Source organism: Anser cygnoides, chromosome 15, assembly GCF_040182565.1.
Source record: "Anser cygnoides isolate HZ-2024a breed goose chromosome 15, Taihu_goose_T2T_genome, whole genome shotgun sequence".
Classification (NCBI taxonomy): domain Eukaryota; kingdom Metazoa; phylum Chordata; class Aves; order Anseriformes; family Anatidae; genus Anser; species Anser cygnoides.
In genome coordinates, this window is record NC_089887.1 from 6,974,440 (window position 1) to 6,985,880 (window position 11,441).

An 11,441-nucleotide genomic window follows, 5' to 3' on the forward strand; every position below is an offset into this window, starting at 1 on the left:
AGGCCTACCCAGGGCTTTCCAACTTGTCAATAAATCCAGGACTGATGATCTCAGGCCGTGCCATTTTGTAACTCATTACTTTAGGCACCAAAGCCAGGAAGCTCTTCTAGTCCTCCATGACTTTCTTTTTTTCCATGGGTGGTAGGGACTGTATAAGCCTGAGCCATTTAGTTATTTCCCAGGAACCTTGGTTACTGTTGTTCAGTAGTTAGCATAACCAAGTTTCTATACACACCGCTTTCACTAATTTGTCCCCTTTTGCAGTGAAAACTGTCATACTGGCTAGATTTAAAATGCACACTGCCTGAGAAGAAGCCTCCTGAGAAGTGACAGGTTGAGGGCAGCGCTCCGCCGGGAGGAGAGCACTTCAGACTGAAGGCGGGTGCTCTCGTGTTCCTGCAGTGAGGCTGGCAGAGCCACATGGTGGTTGAGCTGGAGAACAAGATTTTCTTCAAAAAAATGTCCTTTGGTGCTATCAAGTTCTACAACCAGTTTCACTCAATTGCATACATGTGGATAGCCACGGGTCAAAATTAATTTCTTTTTTATTTGATGGTGTTGTTGCCAGTATGCATATTTAGCCATAGGTACTGAGAGCATCAACCGTGACCGAGAAGATCAGGAACAACAGAGCTGGGTATAATAAACTGCTGCAGTCTCACTCTCAGCAGTTAAGTTTCTTTACTCCAGCTGAGCATTGACCCATTAAAAGCTGAGTCAGAAGCACCAGCTCGCAGCAGAGGCACTGAGGCTTTCTTCTTCTGCGAGCACTGCACAAACAACCCGGGTCTGAGCCACTCACACTCCACGCTGCCGCAGATACAAAGGTTGGCACTGACTGCACAGCCAGGCAAAACGCTGCCTTTCTTCTCCGGCAATTCATCTTGATGGCAGCCAGGTGTGTCCACCTTGGTCGGGTGGCCAAGAAGCCTCCCAGTGCTCAGGACCTGAATTTGGCCTCAGGTCCCTGCATTCATTTCGTCCTTGTGCCAGACACATCTGTGCTTGGTCACTGAGGGCATTTGAGACTCCCCGAAGCTTTCCATCATCCTCATGGAGACAAACTAAATATATTTGGAAATCTGGCCTTTAATCTGCCTCTGCTGCAATTCTCACTCCTCTTCTTGTTGCCTTTTTGTGTCTAGCCTAGTGTAAACATAATCTCCCCTCTGCAGCTGCTCTCTCTCAAGCTATGTGCTCGTGGCACGATAGGACCCCCGATGGCATTTAAGAGCCAGTGGAATCCGAAGAAGAAAAACAAACCTCCCTGTTATCTCAGCATCTACACTATTCAGGCTTTTTCAGCTTAATTTTTATACATCCCCACGTGATAGTTCACCTACCATTTCTGTGGTCTGAGGCTGATGTAGATTTACCATATTGTCATACTTTCTATTTCAATGCCTCTTGAGTGTGATTTATTACAATGACAGACCACACTACAGTTTGCAATGCAGGGCTAATTCATTCCCACTTTTTAATACAGTTCCTCACATCATCTCCAGCATTTGGGAGAATATATATTTATTTGAATCACCGTGTCCTGAATATATAATAGTTTTTTTTCCTAGGTGAAACTTCCTTTTAATGGAAGCTGGGTCATGAGAGAGCAATTATTTGAGTTATGTGCACGTTACAGGATAATTTAAAATCAGCTTTCAGGTCAATCTTTTTTAATTATCTATTTTATCAACTGTTTTTGACTAGCCTTTTAAATAATTGTGTTTGCCTAATACCTGGAAATGTAATTGCTTTTAGACATCCTTTATTCTGATCTTGGCATCAGTGTCTTTCTCTGCATACTGCGCATGTTTGCACCTGTCTGCACGGTGACAGATTTGTGATGACAGCTTGTATAACTTATTTATAAAATGATAAATTATTTTTGAATTTCTTTAAGTTCACAGACTGGAAATATGGAGAAACACCTGCTTGCTGCAGAAGGCTGAAAAGGATCTGCTAAGTCAAAGGGAAACGATGTGGATTGGTGAAGAGCACATTTCAAAAGAAACAAACCCCCATGGGCCATCCTTACGCTGGTCCGAGTTTCAGGGAGGGCTCCCTGGATGCAATTTTGGAGTTACCAAGTCCCAGTTGCTGGAGCCAGAGTTCCTGGGGAACATTCCCAAAGGCTGTGGTCCATGGGAGCCAGTGTGGAGAAACGGTCTCCTCCTGGAGTCAGCTCAGAGCATGAACCAAGTGCAAGTGCTTTGAGAGCACTCCAAGGTCAGCTGGAGCCAAGCTCCTCCTGTGCTTCAAATGAGTCTGCTCTCCTGCATCTGTCCTGCAAGGAAAATCCCTCCTCATTGTCCTTCCCTTTGTGTGTGCTTGAACAAAGACTTCAGCACGTGGCCCAGCGTTGTTTCCATCTCAGCATTAAGCGTGCTGTCACTGTAATTGCGGTAGGAGTGTCACTGCGAAGCCATCTTGTTAACATAAAAGGATTGGTTCATCAGCCGGTGGTTACACTAGGTAATGGAGCCTAGGATGTCCAGCTGATGTACTATAGAAAGAGTAACGAGATCCTCCGGTAGCAATTAGTCCTCATTCCCAGCACTGCAAGCAGGAACAAACAAGTGAATTGCCTTGTAGGAGCTGTAAGTGGACAGAACAAATACCACAGGCACAGACTGTGCCACACAGCCGGAGAGCTGGTACACCAGTAAAGGACTAGTAAGGGAACATAGCACGTTCCAGGTGTGCTCCAACCTGCTGCTACAGCAGCAGAGCACTGGTTTGGGGAAGTCTGTGCAGGACAGCTGGTTTCTCTGCATACATGCTCATGAAAAGAGTCATGATAATAACTAGCCATTAGCTTAAATGTAAATAAGATTGAATAGGGGTTATTGAGCAAGGCAAAAGCCCATCTCTTCTCTTATTCCATTGCAGTTTTGGTCATTTCTGTGATTTCTTTTGAGTCATACAGGTACTACTGTTGTCTGCTCATTTTAGAGGTAGTGATTCCCAGAGCTGGGGCTGCAACTCTACCAACTGCTGAGCATCCTTACAGTGCCGGAGCAGCAGTGTTCAGAGGATGTGTATTTGGACAGTCAGTGAAAATACATCCTCATGCCCCAGCTGATGGTGTGGTTCTGCATTTAAAAAGAATTTATCAAGTGTCTGAATTAAGCCTCTGTAGCCATGTCTCTCTCATAGACTTCTTAGATTACCCATTACTCACCTTTCTCACAAAGTTACTCTCACAGTCACTTTTAGGCACAATAAAGATGCTTATTGGCATCACTCAAAAATGGTATTGGTTTGAATTTAGCATTCTGAAATCCTAATCATAGAAACATCCACTTACCAGCTATCTAATGGCTTCTTGGTTAGATAACAACTTCTTTTCTAATCTGATGTATTGGCTTCATATTGTCCAGGTCTGTTCTTGGTTTCATTAAGCAACTTAATGAACTATTTAACTTAGCCTTAACTATGTAAGTTAGCATTTCTGACCCATAGTTTCTGAACTGCGTTCAGGTTACCATTCGACATCAGTGTTTAACTTCTGTGCCAGCTCTGGTTAATGTTGTATACTGGTCAACCTGCTAGGTAGGTAGAAAACGACCACTTTGGTGTTAGACCAAGTCTGATTCAGACCTGAACGTTTAATCCTACAACACCCATAATAAGCAATACAGCATCATATCAATTACTACGAAATTAGCTGCAGAATTGCTGCTGGATGCAAATGTACATAGCATTGACATTTATTTTCCTACTGAGAAAGACTTAATTTTATTTTTGAGAGTGACTAAGATATTGGCATAGGGCTTTGTGCTTTTCAAATTGTCTCTAGTTGAGAAATGAACTATCCCTCAAGGTAAATTAAATGAGCCTTTTTCTTTGTTCTTTCAATCCTTCTGCTAGAAGCCTAGTGCTGTTCAGCTGGAATTGCATGCAAGTCAGAGATACACAGGTCGCTCCTTTGAGTATTGATTTCCCAAAAAGCACAGAGGCAAAGAAAACCTAGCAAGAATAAAGCTATACAATTCAAAATATTTGCACCGTCAGGAGAAATGCAGGTATTTACTGTGCTCATGGTGGAATATGACTTTGTCAGGCCAAGTGATAAGGCACTCAGTAGCTGCAGTTTCAGGAGTAAGAGTGTGAGGGGATATGTGAACTTGCAGAAAAGATACTGGCAGAAAGTCCCAAGACCTAGGGATCATCCCCACACCTGACATCATACCCTTAGGAGGCAAAATTTTGCCTCCACTTGTACCCACTCACCCTGCCTGCAGCATCAATTTCATTGCACTTCACAGGTGGCCTGAGCAGCATGTTCTCAACAGACTTTGCAAACACAGTGGTGTGTCTCCATCCACCCAAAACCTTCTTCCTGGCTTTATCCTTCCCAGTGAAAAACAGTGTCATGTACATAGGGTAAATTCAACCCAGCCCAGAACCAGACCTGTTTGAGTGTGCTCACCTTTACCTATTTGCCTTCAGTCCTGCAATAGAAAAGCTGCTACCATGACTTCTGTGCTTGCACGCTTGTCCTGTCCCCTGCTTCTGTATGTTTTTATATTCTGCCCCTTCAGAACCGTTTTCTAGTTGCAAACACATTTTGCTTGTTTCTGTTGGCATCCTACTTATCTGTGAGTGTGAATGTGCTTGTCTGTGCACGTATTTGTGCTTTTTCCATATATTTGTGTATATGACTGTCTATTTGTATTTCACTTGTAATTGTTTCCTTCCGGCTGCTCTGCAAAGCTGTAAATATTCCAATTTCTTCTGGCACATACAAGCAGTTGCGATTACAACCATGCAAGTTTGGAGCTAACAGCTGACATTCATTTCTGATCAGAACTTCTGTGGGAAGCCTGCCTCTCCTAGTCTGTATTTGGTACGAAAAACAAGGTTTTTCACAAAAGATAAATCTGTGGTGGCTTGCACTTACCAATGGGTGTGCTGAACTCTGAGAAAAGTGAGCTGAATGCTAGGACTGAAGTTGCACAATGTTAAGCTGAATGTCACAAATACATTTTTAGGTAGAACTATGTCAGGATCAGGGAGCTACATCAATTTTTTGAAATTCCAGAAGTTCTACCTAAATAGTAGAATGATGTAGTGAAAATACATGGAAAAAGATGTAAAAATGTATTCACATAGATCAGATTTTACTGTAATCACACTCTTTCCATATAAACAGATGTTTGTAGCACTTGGTCCTGAAATGGTGCAAAGCTGAAGAGCACCAAAGAAGGTAGATTGCTTCATTTTGCTTTGAAGTGCAGCTTTATCAATACTTCAATTAATTCTATGTTTTCATATCAAAACCACCACTGTCATTAGAGACACGTCACTTGTAAAAAGAATTCACTGAAGGAGTCTCATTTCTCTTGCTGTTCCGCTACCCACGAACAGATTACATGAATCTAGACCCAGTTTCATTAAAAATAAATAAATAAAATAGAAAAAAAAAACATTAGAAAAAAATGGTAGGACTGATATTAAAAATCTTGGGAGCTAGACTGAAGGTCACACTGTGACACTGAAACTCCAGTGCTGAATAGGTAAGGCTAAAAGACCAAGTAACACAGACGATGGAGATTTCAAAGCAAACGATTTCTCTGACACTTAAAAGGATTTCTCCTGTGCTCAACCAGTTGTGCTGCCAGGACTTCAGAAGGGAAGCTGTTCCCTGTCTGCTCTGCATTTCAGCAGTGCTTAATTTAACCCAACTTCAGCCACTGGGCCTGAAACAGCCTCAGGCACTTGGGAGATTCTGTACGATAAAACATAGATTTGCTTATCTATTTAGTATTCATTGTTCAGAGTCTGGAAAATAGGTGAGTGAAATCAGGCTTCACTGGCTGGAAACAACCACAGTTCGTGAAGTGCCCTTTGTTTACTGCGCAGCGTGAAAGCCAAACACACAGCAGTCCACCAGCAGCCAAACTAATGGCTCGGCTTCAGGGCTCAGGGCTGAGGGTCAGGGGACAGCTCCTCAGAGGTGCTTGATTGCTATGAAGAGATCCCAAACAACAAGCTTGGCCCTTAAGCAGCAGCGCTGAGGTGCCAGTACGTGTCCCTCACCCTGGGGTCTTTGCCTTCTGCATGGCATCTGTAACTCCATGCACGAGACCCAGAAACCTCTGTTCCTGTGGACAGCGAGGGGGATGCAGGAGCCAGCACGGGCCAGACAGGCCAGATGAACACACCCAGCAACGCACCAGGGGCTGCTTTTGTGGCTTTTACAACTGTTTGCCCACAAAGCTTCTGGGGAAATGAAGCTGCAGCTTCCAGTACTGTGAGCTCAAGCTCTTATTTCTTGGTCTAGCAGCTGCATTGCAAGCCTGAGCTCTTGCAGGAAGGGCAAGTCGTGCAAAGGCTGCACTCTGGTGTGCGCTGAACTTTCAAATGAATAATAGCCAGTCTAGGTCCAGACAGGGCCATTATGACATATATTAAGTCAATACAGCATAGAGTCCTCTGCATTTTTGTCCTGATCTGCAGAAATTAATTGTATTCATAAGAGCTCCAGGGGGTGCTACAGACTAAATGCAATTTTGGTGAACTATTGGAGGTCTTTTTTGGAAAGGACCGTGAATGTTGCTGAGCAAGTGCTTGGGATGAGATGCCATTTGTACAAACCGTGTCCTGAACAGTGGAGAGGGACCTGGAGTCTCTGTAGTGAAGCCACTGTGTGAGTGTCCTGGTTCCAGTTAGGACAGAGTTAATTTTTCCTCCTAGTAGCTGGTAGGGTGCTATGTTTTGGATTAGGATGAGAAGAGCGCTGATAACATGCTGATGTTTTAATTGTTGCAGAGCAGTGCTTACACCAGGCCAAGGACTTTTCGGCTTCTCGCTCTGTCCTGCCAGCGAGCAGGCTGGGGGTGCAGCAGGAGCTGGGAGGGGACAGACCCAGGACAGCTGACCCAAACTGGCCAAAGGGGTATTCCATACCATCTGACGTCATGCTAAACAATATATAGGGGTGGCTGGCCGGGGTGGGGGGCCGGCTGCTCGGGGATAGGCTGGGCATCGGTCAGCGGGTGGTAAGCAATTGCATTGTGCATCACTTGTTTCTTACACATTATTATTATTAATACTATTATCATTATCACTATTATTATTATTATTGTTATTATTATATTCCTGTCTTAATAAACCGTCTTTATCTCAACTCACCGGCTTCACTTTCCCGTTTCTCTCCCCCATCCCAGAGAGGGAGGGGGGAGGGTGAGCGAACGGCTGTGTGGTGTTTAGCTGCCAGCCGGGTTAAACCACAACAGTGAGGCAGGATGCAGCAACCAGCTCTGCTGAAACCCTTCCAGAGCTCTGTGTTGCTGTGCTTTATTTCTGTTAGGGCTTAACACTAACAGGGTAGACACACAGGTCCACCACCATGAAACAAGACCTTTTGGCAATTGGAGGTGGTTTTAATAGCATGGACATTAATAATCAATTCTACTCTACTACTGGGCTATTCACAACCATTTACTTTGTCTCCACAGAATTAGAAAAAATAACTACCACCCTTTGGGATTCAATATTCAAACACAAATAACTTATCTGCAATTAATTAATTAATTAATTTTTTTTTAGCACTATCAGAAAGAACTGGGACTGCTTAAGCTTTTGCTGATTGAATTTAGCATTTGGCTTTAAGAACAAGGGTGCGGTCAGGTCCTTCTGCTCCAGCAGCAGGAGCAGCAGGGATGTGCTTGCAGAGGGCTCTGCTTTCTGACAGTGCTGGCTTGGGTTTGCTGCGACACAGCTTAAGCCTTCCCAGGAGCAGAAGGGTGCGCAGGAAGAAAAAGCACTGAAGCACTGGGGAAAATTTGTGTCTGCATCAGTGTTTGTGACTGTTTTGATATCTTTTTTTAGGAAAATGAGAACAGATTTATAGGATGTTTATGAACATGGGTGCCTAATTTTCTGAGGCTGCCTTGAGGCAGACACTGTGCTAACTCTGAAGAGGCACGAAGGAGGTAAATATGAAAGGGCTGAACAACACCTGCTGGTTGCATATTAGATGCTGGCAGGCGATGTTTCTTGCATAATATTGCCTGTGAAACTGAGATGAGGCCCCAAGATTTTTTTCGAGGCTATGTAATGAAACGAGGCTAAAATCACAGTGTTAACTTTGTCATATCAAATGCATTTTGGATTATATCACTGCGTGCACTTGTAATTCATTCTTTTCATTTTCACAGGCAACATGACCTTGAACAAGAGATATGCTGTAGGACCACAGTAATGACTAGGTAAGTAACACACAAGCAATCCTTAATACAGGAAGAATAAAGAAAAAATTATTCTTTTTATACCCATCTAAAACTTACCTGGCTGTCCTTTAATTGCTCTGCAGGACATGAAGAGACACACGGGTTGCCAGTTTTCTGTACTTGAAGAAATGCAGAAGAAGATGCGTAACTTTGTGAAGTGCAGAAGACTCCGCGTGCCGATGATGCCAGTCCCATCCCTGCCGTACTGCTGCAATGAGATGAACAGGTTGAAGGTTGCAAAATCTGTAGTGAGAGGTACTGCCAGGAGCAGAACTGAGAGCCCGTGAAAAAATGGAAAAAGCAGATAAAGCTGCTTCCTTATCAACAGGTGGATCTGGAAGTTTTACAGCTCTGCTTTCTGTACCATTCTAGGTCAAATGAACAATTTAACAACTGCTTACGTATCTCCTATCAAAACCTGCAGGGTGTACAAACAGCCTCTGACCATTTCCGAAGGAAGGAACAGATTTCCCAGACACTGTGGGGCTGGATAATCTTCTGACTGGGCACCCACCACTGCAGAGACTGGTATTTAAAAAATCAGACACCAAGAATTTCCAGTCCTGCTCCGTACCCAACAGGCTCCTTTGGTTGAAGCCTTAATCCCACCGTTAGGCAGAAGGCCTGTTAAAACAGTATGGGTTTGGACATTTCTTTCTGCTCTGCCACCTTTCGCTGTGTGCTCCCCACCCAGCACGGCGTGTCTTAGCAGGCAGCCACGACTGAGTCGCTGCATTTCAAGGTGAGAAGAGCTAGGGGAGGGCAGTGACACTTGGACACGATGGTCTGACTCTGCACATCGATGGTGGGTGCCCTGTGGGCCCCATGGAGCAAAGCCTCCCTCCCCGTGCCTTAGTTCAGGGTTCAGAAGCGAGTGACCACGCTGTTCTTCCTGTACCTACAGCACTTCACGCGCTATAGCTACTGTCAGATGCCAGGCACAAATTCATTTTCTTTTGTAACCGCTAATCTCTTTATAACAGCGTTTCTACATAAATTAATGAAAGATCAGAATATAAAGATGTTCAATTTTGATTATTTGCCCATTTACAGGAAATTCAGTTAAAACTGTTTAGTTTTATCATCGCTAGACAAAGTAAGCATGACAGGATATTCTAGCCTCTGGATTATGTAGATAACACACAGAAATGTCATTTACATTTTCATTCTTTTCACAGAGCAACAAACCCAAGCTTGCAAGCAAATTAAAATTCCGAACTTAATTGGATTTTTATATTCTCTTTAAACAGGTAATATTGTTTTTCTTCTTTTTATTATTGTATCTGAACACTGGATTTCATTTTGAGAGTGTGCCACCAAAGGTGAGAGGCCCTCTGCGCTAAATGCTTCATTTAACACCATTAAAATCTACCTTTCCTCAACACATTTGAGGATTAAGATTGCTGAATACCAGTATTCAGTATTATCATTAAACATGAGAAAAGCTATAGAAAATTATTTTTGTGTATGCATGAAAGTACATGCATATATATAAACATGAGCACATACACACTCATCTATATATTTGCATGCCTGTGCACAGAAACATATATTTATAGCTATGCATGCAAATATAGAGACAGTTTTCCAATAATTTATCCCTGCATGCTCATACATCTGCCATAACTTCACAGACCATTTAAGAAATAAAAGACGTTTTTTGAGTATTTCTGAAAGTCTACTGTGTATGAAAACAATACAGATTATTCTTCATTTCCCTTCTTTTTTGGTTTGCCATGAGTTTGACCAAGCCTGATATTGCATTTACGACCCTGCCCCTGGTGTCATTCAAGTGCAAGCAGCTCCTCTGAGACTGCAGGCTGCGAAGCGCGGGTCTCCCACTGTGCATGGGGGAAAGCCTTTTTTGAGGGCAGAATAAGAAACATCCTGGAGAAAACTTCCGTAAGCCGTTCATATTTTCATTGAAGACGCCGCCAAGCATGGGGCGCTGAGACCATTTCTTGGCTCGCTGCTCCCTTTGAGCGTTCTCAGCACAGCGGGTGATCCGGGAGGCACGAGGCCAGTCCTGTTGTGTCCCGGGGCACCAAGGCTGTGCTTTATCCCAGGGTGACAAAGGTCTGCTCGCATATATACATATTCCCATTCATCTAATGAACACTCCATGACCCCGAAGAAGTCACTGAGGCAGAAGCTTGATTCAGAAAGCCTCAGTGCTACACAACTGCGGTTGGACTAAGCCCAGCTCCTCCTTTGCTCCGGTTACTTCTGGTCAATGCGTGTCAAACATCGCGCTTGCTACTAAAAAACCTCTACAGTGCAAATCTGTACAGGGTGAGGCACAAGCAGAAAGGCAGCTCTGACTGAGGGCCTAATTATAAAGCTGCCAGTATCTTTGGGAAATATTGGACCGCAAATGTCAGCTCATCAGCAGGGGTAGGAGCATTCTGGTGGAAATACAGAATTCTCTACATTAAGTCCCTGCCTTCCACGTTGTATCATTTTCAAGTGCGTGACCTAAAAGCGATAATGCCAGACATCTTTGCATGTGTTTGATGCCGATTTCAACACCTGCCACAAGCTACATAAGTGTGTAAATTAAAAATGTACTTTGCCTCCTTCATGCTGACCTTTCCCGCAGATTATTAGTTGCATTACATCTACCTGAGCTAGAAACCCCACACATCCCAGTCAGCAAATCCCTTGCACTGGTTCAGGACTTTTATCTCGTTTTACAAGTTTTGTTTATTATAAATTGCAACTTGCGTGAAGGTTTGGAGTAACTTCTCGAAAATAAAGCTTTTCCACATAAATCCACACTCAAGCAATAAAGACAGAAGCAAGGAATGAAATTCAGTTTAGTGTTACTGCTTTCTCAAATTTTTGTCTGGCCAGATCTCTTAATTCCCTTGGATTTCAGAAGCAAGAGTACAAGTCTGTCAAAAACCCATTTTTGTGTTATTTCCAGCCAATTTAAAGCAAAAAAAAATATTAAATGAATATATAATGGGAAAACCTGCTCCCCCAGGACATTAAGTCCCACCTTTGTAGCCATCAAAGGTTGGTCTAATTCAAGTTGCTCTGGCACAACTGTAAAATTTGATCTGACATGGTTACTTATCTCAGCCACGTGGCACTTTTCTCCTCTGATTAGCCCATCGATGAACCTGGCCAGCCTCACTCACAGGATTTCCAGCATGCGATGCAAGACACAAGCCAAAACTGCTCTCCCCAGCCTCCATGCCA

At 43.5% G+C, this 11,441-nt stretch overlaps 1 protein-coding gene and 2 long non-coding RNA genes across 4 annotated transcripts in view; 2 read left to right on the forward strand and 1 right to left on the reverse strand.

Moving 5' to 3' along the window:
* LOC125182975 (uncharacterized) overlaps positions 1 to 6,978 on the forward strand; it is a 35,368-nt gene extending 28,390 nt beyond the window's left edge. Inside the window, exon 5 of one of the 2 annotated variants that reach the window (XR_010825031.1) lies at positions 1,901 to 6,978. The gene's annotated coding sequence lies outside the window, so the exon portion shown is untranslated. The remainder of the gene's footprint in view (positions 1 to 1,900) is intronic. The other variant, XR_010825029.1, reaches the window with a different exon arrangement.
* LOC106033524 (uncharacterized) overlaps positions 1 to 8,431 on the reverse strand; it is a 22,676-nt gene extending 14,245 nt beyond the window's left edge. Inside the window, exon 1 of the long non-coding RNA XR_010825033.1 lies at positions 8,295 to 8,431. This is a non-coding gene — a long non-coding RNA (uncharacterized lncRNA). The remainder of the gene's footprint in view (positions 1 to 8,294) is intronic.
* LOC106033525 (uncharacterized) lies at positions 7,015 to 8,460 on the forward strand. The gene is made up of 3 exons (XR_007163887.2): positions 7,015 to 7,940; positions 8,166 to 8,216; positions 8,321 to 8,460. It is a non-coding gene; the product is annotated as an uncharacterized lncRNA (long non-coding RNA).
* Positions 8,461 to 11,441: the final 2,981 nt, after the last annotated feature.